Here is an 8,299-nt window from a genome sequence, read left to right on the forward strand (position 1 = left end):
TAATCATTTTAAGATCCAGTTTGGGGTTTGAATGGATTAGAGGGGTGTAAGAGGCAACATATCAGTGCTTGGCTGTTTACTACGCTATTCCTAAAACTTAAAGGGTAAGGGCTAGTTTTAGTTTTCTCTGAGAAAAACCTTTTCTAGTTATGTCCATGCCATGGAGTGTAGGGCAGGTAACCAATCACAGCTCTCTGTATAGAAGGAACGTGAAATAACTACAAAAAGAGGAGCCCGGCCCACTGCTGCATCCTACTAACTACACGCTCCACCAATCAGATGTCACTATCTGTGATGTCACAATCTGTGATGTCATCTTTTTATGACAACGGCTCAGAACAACTGCTGCTTCCCCTAATATCTTTATAGAACCCAAGATGACACATAATACAGCATGAAGGGGCTCTGTGAAGGTGGCGGAGAAGGTGTGTAAGTGTCTGATGGGGTCACACAGCTCATAAAAGGACAGCCGCCCGGCCTCATAATCCACATATACCCGGACTCTATTACTGGAGATCTGCTGAGGTAACTGGATCATGTTACCATTATGTATCACTCAACACTTATTTCTACACCACACTCCTCCACACAAACCCCAGGAGTTGTTATTATCTCCAATGTATGACTGACCTCCCCTCCTGTCTATACTGGCATAACACATCCCCAACCTCCAATCTTCTGATCTACTGATCTCCACATCCCAGTAATGTCGTCCTGAGGAGAATCCCCCGCTGCCCATCACCTGATAATACTGGAATCTCTCTGCTGTTACTGGACGATTCTGGTTTTCTTCTACCGAGGTTATAGTTTTCAGGTCATCTGATATAAGGAGATTATTATCGGCTGTGTTTACATCTAGCGATATGTCCGCAGGTTGCTGTATATAGAAGGTTACATCTCTTATTATGTTAGATAACGTGTATGATATGCGTGAGATCAGCTTTAGACCCTGATCACTTCCATCATGTCCCTCTGTGTCATCACCTCCATCATGTCCCCCTGCGTCCTCATCACCTCCATCATCTTCCCGTGTGTCCTCATCACTCCAACCATATCCCACATACATTGTATCCTCATCACTTCCCTCTTCCTCAGATTCATACGAGTCGTCTGTGTCCTCATCATTTTCCTCCTCTTCAAGATCCCAAAAGTTACTTGTGTTCTTATCACCTTTCTCTTCAGAATCACACAGGTTTCTTTTCTCCTCATCTCCTTTTTCCTCAGAATCGCATAAGTCACTGGTGTCATGACCACCTCCCTCATGTCCCCCAATGTCCTCATCACCTTCATCGTTTCCCCCTCTGTCCTCATCACCTCCATCATGTCCTCCTGTGTCCTCATCACCTCCCCCTTCTTCAGGATCACACACGTCACCTGTGTCTGGATCCTGTAAGACAGTCAGTGGATCAGTCATGTTACACAGCTCCTCAATGTGTCTCATCTTCCTGGACAGCTCGTCCTTCTTTATTTCCAGCTTCTGGATGACATCAGACAGTGACAGTGACAGCTGCTCCTCCTGCCTGGAGATCTCGCTCAGGACCCTCTTCTCCAGGTCATCCAGCCATCTCCTCATGACTGTAAACAGGGTGGTGACTCTCTCGGCTGTTTTAGATGATTTTTCTTTAGCTTCTCTCCTGCGCTCCTCCACACTTCTGACTTTTCCCTCAGTCTTCTCTTTTCTTATGAATAATTTCTGCAGAACATTTCTATATTTTTCCTTCTTCTTTTCAAAGGCCTCCTCTAGAAACTCTAAGTTATGTCCCTTGTGTTCTCCAATCAGACAGCAGGACACACAGATACAGGCGGCATCCTCAGTGCAGTAATATTCCAGGATCTTCTTATGGACAGAACATTTCCTCTTCTCCAGGGAAGTGCTGGGATCGGTCAGGACGTGTTCTGGTGACTTGCTGTGATATCTCAGGTGATTATCACACAGAGAAGCTTTACAGTGCAGACAGGATCTCACAGCAAGTACAGGAGAGTGAATACAGTAAGTGCAGAAGATGAAGCCATTGTCCGAATGAGTAGACAGGAAATTCTCCACCACGTTACACAGAGTTATGTTCCTCTGTAGTGTCGGCCGCTCCTGAAACTCTTCTCTACATTCAGGACAGGAATAACCTCCAGCCCCGTCCTGTGTATTCAGGACCTGATCAATACAGTCCCAGCAGAAGTTGTGTCCACATCTCAGGGTTACAGGATCTGTATAAATGTTCAGACAGATGGAACATTCCAGCTCTTTTCTCAGACCAGCAGTCGCCATCGCTGACAACAGAAGATAGGAAAAAAAATTAAAGAATGTAAGACTCAGAGAACATTGGGTGAAATTCATAATTATCAGACAGGGAGAAGTAACACAACAATCCAGGAGCTTACTGGCAAATTTTAGCCTGGGGGCAAGCACACAGCAGGGGCCCATGATTAGTGGACAATCGTCATTGTATGTGTATTGTATGTCATTGTTTTAGGGACATACAGTAAACACCTCTGTCCCTTCTCGAGCTGCTTCCGTCCTGTATCTGTAACTTTTATTAGGTTTAACCCTTATGCTACTTTCCTCCAGATATTCATGTTACCATACCTCCCAATTTTGACTGAGGGCAAAGATTGACTTAGACATGCCCCAACCAAACAAAAAAACATGCCCCCCTAACCACGCCCAAACACGTCTCCCACGATCACAGGGTAGCGCAACACTGATTTTCTTATGCCACTGCTGCCACTGAATAAAATCCACTGTACAATAATCAATATCACCTCATACAGTCATATAGAGGAAGAGACAGCCCTATACAGGTTCTGTACACCATATACATTACAGTGCAGTTATATCCAGTGACTCACAGGGGACGTCTTCTCTGATCAGAGATGTTCCTCTTTCGTTTTCTTCTTTTTTTTTTTTTTGTTCTCCATCAGCCCTGGGCCATCATGAGAACTTCTCCGAGACACGAATCCACAGAATCTGCCAGACAAATATATTAGGCTCCTCACTCTGGTACCATCCTCATCTCTTAACAAACTGCATTGGCCCCTGTACACCCTCATTTGGTGGGTAGCACTGACACTATGTGATCTCCCTTATAGTATATGCCTCTGTGTTATCCCACTTATAGATGCCCCCCCCTGTGTTGTCCATCGCCCTTATAGATGGCCCCCTTATAGATTGCTCCCTTATACATGTCCCCCTTAAAGATTGCCCTCTTATACATGTCCTCCTTATAGATTGCCCCCTTATACATGTCCTCCTTATAGATTGCCCCCTTATACATGTCCCCCTTATAGATTGCCCCCTTATACATGTCCTCCTTATAGATTGCCCCCTTATACATGTCCTCCTTATAGATTGCCCCCTTATACATGTCCCCCTTATGTTGTTCCACAGACAAAAAGAAAAAAAAAAACACTCACCTGACACCTCGCTCCCCCACTGCGGCTGTCTTCTTCTCTTCCCCTGTCGGGCTGGTACTTCCGTAAGAGCTTCCTCTACCGGAAGTGAAGGCACAGGAGAAGTGGTACTGTGCACTGTATATATACTGAGGATATATACTGAGGCACTGTGTATATATATAGTGAGGATTACACCCAGCATACAGGACAGGAGAAGTGGTACTGTGCACTGTATGTATATATATATATATATATATATATATATATATATATATATATATACTGAGGATTACACCCAGCATACAGGACAGGAGAAGTGGTACTGTGCAATGTATATATACTGAGGATTACACCCAGCATACAGGACAGGGGAAGTGGTACTGTGCACTGTATATATGTATATACTGAGGATTACACCCAGCATACAGGACAGGAGAAGTGGTACTGTGCACTGTATATATATATATATATATATATATACTGAGGATAACACCCTGTATACAGGACAGGAGAAGTGGTACTGTGCACTGTATATATATATATATATATATATATATATTACACACACTCACCGGCCACTTTATTAGGTACACCTGTCCAACTGCACGTTACCACTTAATTTCTAATCAGCCAATCACATGGTGGCAACTCAGTGCATTTAGGCATGTAGACATGGTCAAGACAATCTCCTGCAGTTCAAACCGAGCATCAGTATGGGGCAGAAAGGTGATTTGAGGCCTTTGAACGTGGCATGGTTGTTGGTGCCAAAAGGGCTGGTCTGAGTATTTCAGAAACTGCTGATCTACTGGAATTTTCACGCACAACCATCTCTAGGGTTTACAGAGAATGGTCCGAAAAAGAAAAAACATCCAGTGAGCGGCCGTTCTGTGGGCGGAAATGCCTTGTTGATGCCAGAGGTCAGAGGAGAATGGGCAGACTGGTTCGAGCTGATAGAAAGGCAACAGTGACTCAAATAGCAAACCGGTACACCCAAGGTAGGCCGAAGAGCATCTCGGAACGCACAGTACGGCCAACTCTGAGGCAGATGGGCTACAGCAGCAGAAGACCACCCCGGGGGCCACTCCGCTCAGCTAAGAACAGGAAACTGAGGCTACAATTTGCACAAGCTCATCGAAATTGGACAGTAGAAGATTGGAAAAACGTTGCCTGGTCGGATGAGTCTCGATTTCTGCTGCGACATTCGGATGGTAGGGTCAGAATTTGGCGACAACAACATGAAAGCATGGATCCATCCTGCCTTGTATCAGCGGTTCAGGCTGGTGGTGGTGGGGTCATGGTGTGGGGAATATTTTCTTGGCACTCTTTGGGCCCCTTGGTACCAATTGAGCATGGTTACAACGCCACAGCCTACCTGAGTATTGTTGCTGACCATGTCCATCCCTTTATGACCACAATGGACCCAACATCTGATGGCTACTTTCAGCAGGATAATGCGCCATGTCATAAAGCTACAATCATCTCAGACTGGTTTCTTGAACATGACAATGAGGTCACTGTACTCCAATGGTCTCCACAGTCACCAGATCTCAATCCAATAGAGCATCTTTGGGATGTGGTGGAACAGGAGATTGGCATCATGGATGTGCAGCCGACAAATCTGCGGCAACTGTGTGATGTCATCATGTCAATATGGACCAAAATCTCTGAGGAAGCTTCCAGCACCTTGTTGTATCTATGCCACCAAGAATTGAGGCAGTTCTGAAGGCAAAAGGGGGTCCAACCCATTACTAGCATGGTGTACCTAATAAAGTGGCCGCTGAGTGTGTGTATATATATATATATATATATATATATATATACTGAGGATTACACCCAGCATACAGGACAGGAGAAGTGGTACTGTGCACTGTGTATATATATATATATGCTTGAGAAAGGTCTCGGGAAGAGACAGAAACGTTGCATGGAATTTTCTACTGATATGGAATAAACACTATTTTGGATTTTTTTCACCATATGGTTGTGCTGCGGAATTCTTTGATTATTTATGGGGAGACGTGGATTCGGTCTCCAGCTGCTGGCACCCTTACACCACTTTGAACGGAGTGCACTTCATATATATATATACTGAGGATAACACCCTGTATGCAGGACAGGAGAAGTGGTACTGTGCACTGTATATATATATATATATATATATATATATATATATATATATACACTGAGGATTACACCCAGCATACAGGACAGGAGAAGTGGTACTGTGCACTGTATATATATATATATATATATATATATATATATATATATATACATACTGAGGATTACACCCAGCATACAGGACAGGGAAGTGGTACTGTGCACTGTATATATGTATATACTGAGGATTACACCCAGCATACAGGACAGGAGAAGTGGTACTGTGCACTGTATATATATATATACTGAGGATTACACCCAGCATACAGGAGAAGTGATACTGTGCACTGTATATATATATATATACTGAGGATTACACCCAGCATACAGGACAGGAGAGGTGGTACTGTGCACTGTATATATATATACTGAGGATTACACCCAGCATACAGGACAGGAGAAGTGGTACTGTGCACTGTATATATGTATATACTGAGGATTACACCCAGCATACAGGACAGGAGAAGTGGTACTGTGCACTGTATATATGTATATACTGAGGATTACACCCAGCATACAGGACAGGAGAAGTGGTACTGTGCACTGTATATATATATATATATATATATATATATATATATATATATATATATACTCAGTGTCGGACTGGAGTGCCTTGGGCCCACCAGGGGAAATCATTCTTAGGGCCCACCCTTCAGCCACCATACTTATCTATGGTAACATTAATAAGGGTCCAGTTACACGGCGTGATTTGGGGCAGTATGGGGGTGCAAACGATTGCTAATCAGCAGGGCAGGAATATATAGAGATGTGCAGCCGACAGCAATGATTTTTACAGCCGCACAAAAGATCAAATCAGCCGACTATGGGGCATTTGCTTGTCAGCTGATCTCTGACACTTTTACATGGGGCTTCCTAGGAGCGCTTGTTACCGATAATTGGCTGATGTAATTGGGCTATAAGACAATTTCCTTTGTATGATAACACTGTATACTTAGATACAAAAGTCATACAGTTACCAATGACACCAGTATATAAAGAGCAAATATCCCCACACATATTACCGCCATACTATTACTGACCAGATCCTGTATACTGAGACTGATTTTACCAATAATACCATTATATAGGCGGGAAATATTATCACCATACATATTACCGCCACAATTACCGGCATACTGTTACTGACCAGATCCTGTATACTGAGAGTGATATTACTAATAATACCAGTAATATTACCGCCACACCACAACCAATACCATCACTATATTGTTACTGACCAATTCTAGTATACTAAGAACAATAAAAAACAGTACCGGATTACAAGCAACAAATACCACCACATACTGACAAATACCACCACATACTGACAAATACCACCACATACTGACTAATACCACCACATACTGACTAACGCCACCACTGCTACTGACTAATACCACCACATACTGACTAACACCACCACTGCTACTGAATAAGATTCACTGTACACAGATCACTATCACCTCATCCAGTCATATAGAGGTGGCCCCAGCTCTACACAGGCTCTATACACCATATACATTACAGTGCAAATATATCAGGTGACTCACAGGGGACGTCTTCTCTGATCGGAGTTCTTCCCTTTTCATCTTCTCCATCCGTCCTGGGCCATAATGAGAACTTCTATGAGCCACGAATCCACAGAATCTGCCAGACAGACATATTAGGCTCCTCACTATGTCACCATCCTCATCTCTCTACAAACTGCACATCTGTATTGGCCCCTGTACGCCCTCACTCGAATATATATATATATATATATATATATATATTCCTTACAGTATATGGTCCCCCCTCTGTTGTCCCCCTTATAAATGGCACCCCATATTGTCCATCCCCCATATAGGTACCCCCCTTATGCTGTCCATCCCCATATATATATAGCCCCCTCAAGTTGTCCTTCTTCAATATAGATATCCTCATGTCCATTCACCCCATATGGCCCCCTCATGTTGTCGATTCCTCAGTAATAGCCCCCTCATGTTGTCCATTGCCCCCTATAGCCCCCTCATGTTGTCCAACCCCCCATAGCCCCCTCATGTTTTCCATCCCCCCTATAGCCCTCTCATGTTGTCCATCCCCCCCTATAGCCCCCTCATGTTGTCCATCCCCCTCTATAGCCCCCTCATGTTGTCCATCCCCCTCTATAGCCCCCTCATGTTGTCCATCCCCCTCTATAGCCCCCTCATGTTGTCCATCCCCCTATAGCCCCCTCATGTTGTCCATCCCCCTATAGCCCCCTCATGTTTTCCATCCCCCTATAGCCCCCTCATGTTGTCCATCCCCCTCTATAGCCCTCTCATGTTGTCCACCCCCCTATAGCCCCCTCATGTTTTCCATCTCCCCCCTATAGCCCCCTCATGTTGTCCATCTCCCCCATAGCCCCCTCATGTTGTCCATCCCCCCCTATAGCCCCCTCATGTTGTCCATTTACCCCCTATAGCCCCCTCATGTTGTCCATCCCCCCTATAGCCCCCTCATGTTGTCCATCTCCCCCCTATAGCCCCCTCATGTTGTCCATCTTCCCCCCATGTTGTCCATCTCCCCCCATGTTGTCCATCCCCCCCCTCTCATGTTGTCCATCTCTCCCCCATGTTGTCCATCTCTCCCCCCTCTCATGTTGTCCATCTCTCCCCCATGTTGTCCATCTCCCCCCCTCTCATGTTGTCCATCTCTCCCCCATGTTGTCCATCTCCCCCCCTCTCATGTTGTCCATCTCTCCCCCATGTTGTCCATCTCCCCCCCATGT

General features: G+C 44.8%; 1 pseudogene; it reads right to left on the reverse strand.

Annotated features, from left to right (window-relative positions):
* Positions 1-259: 259 nt before the first annotated feature.
* On the reverse strand, positions 260-2,263 carry LOC138771362 (E3 ubiquitin/ISG15 ligase TRIM25-like; annotated as a pseudogene).
* Between the last annotated feature and the right edge of the window lie 6,036 nt (positions 2,264-8,299).

This window comes from Dendropsophus ebraccatus, chromosome 1, assembly GCF_027789765.1.
Source record: "Dendropsophus ebraccatus isolate aDenEbr1 chromosome 1, aDenEbr1.pat, whole genome shotgun sequence".
In the NCBI taxonomy this organism is placed as follows: Eukaryota; Metazoa; Chordata; class Amphibia; order Anura; family Hylidae; genus Dendropsophus; species Dendropsophus ebraccatus.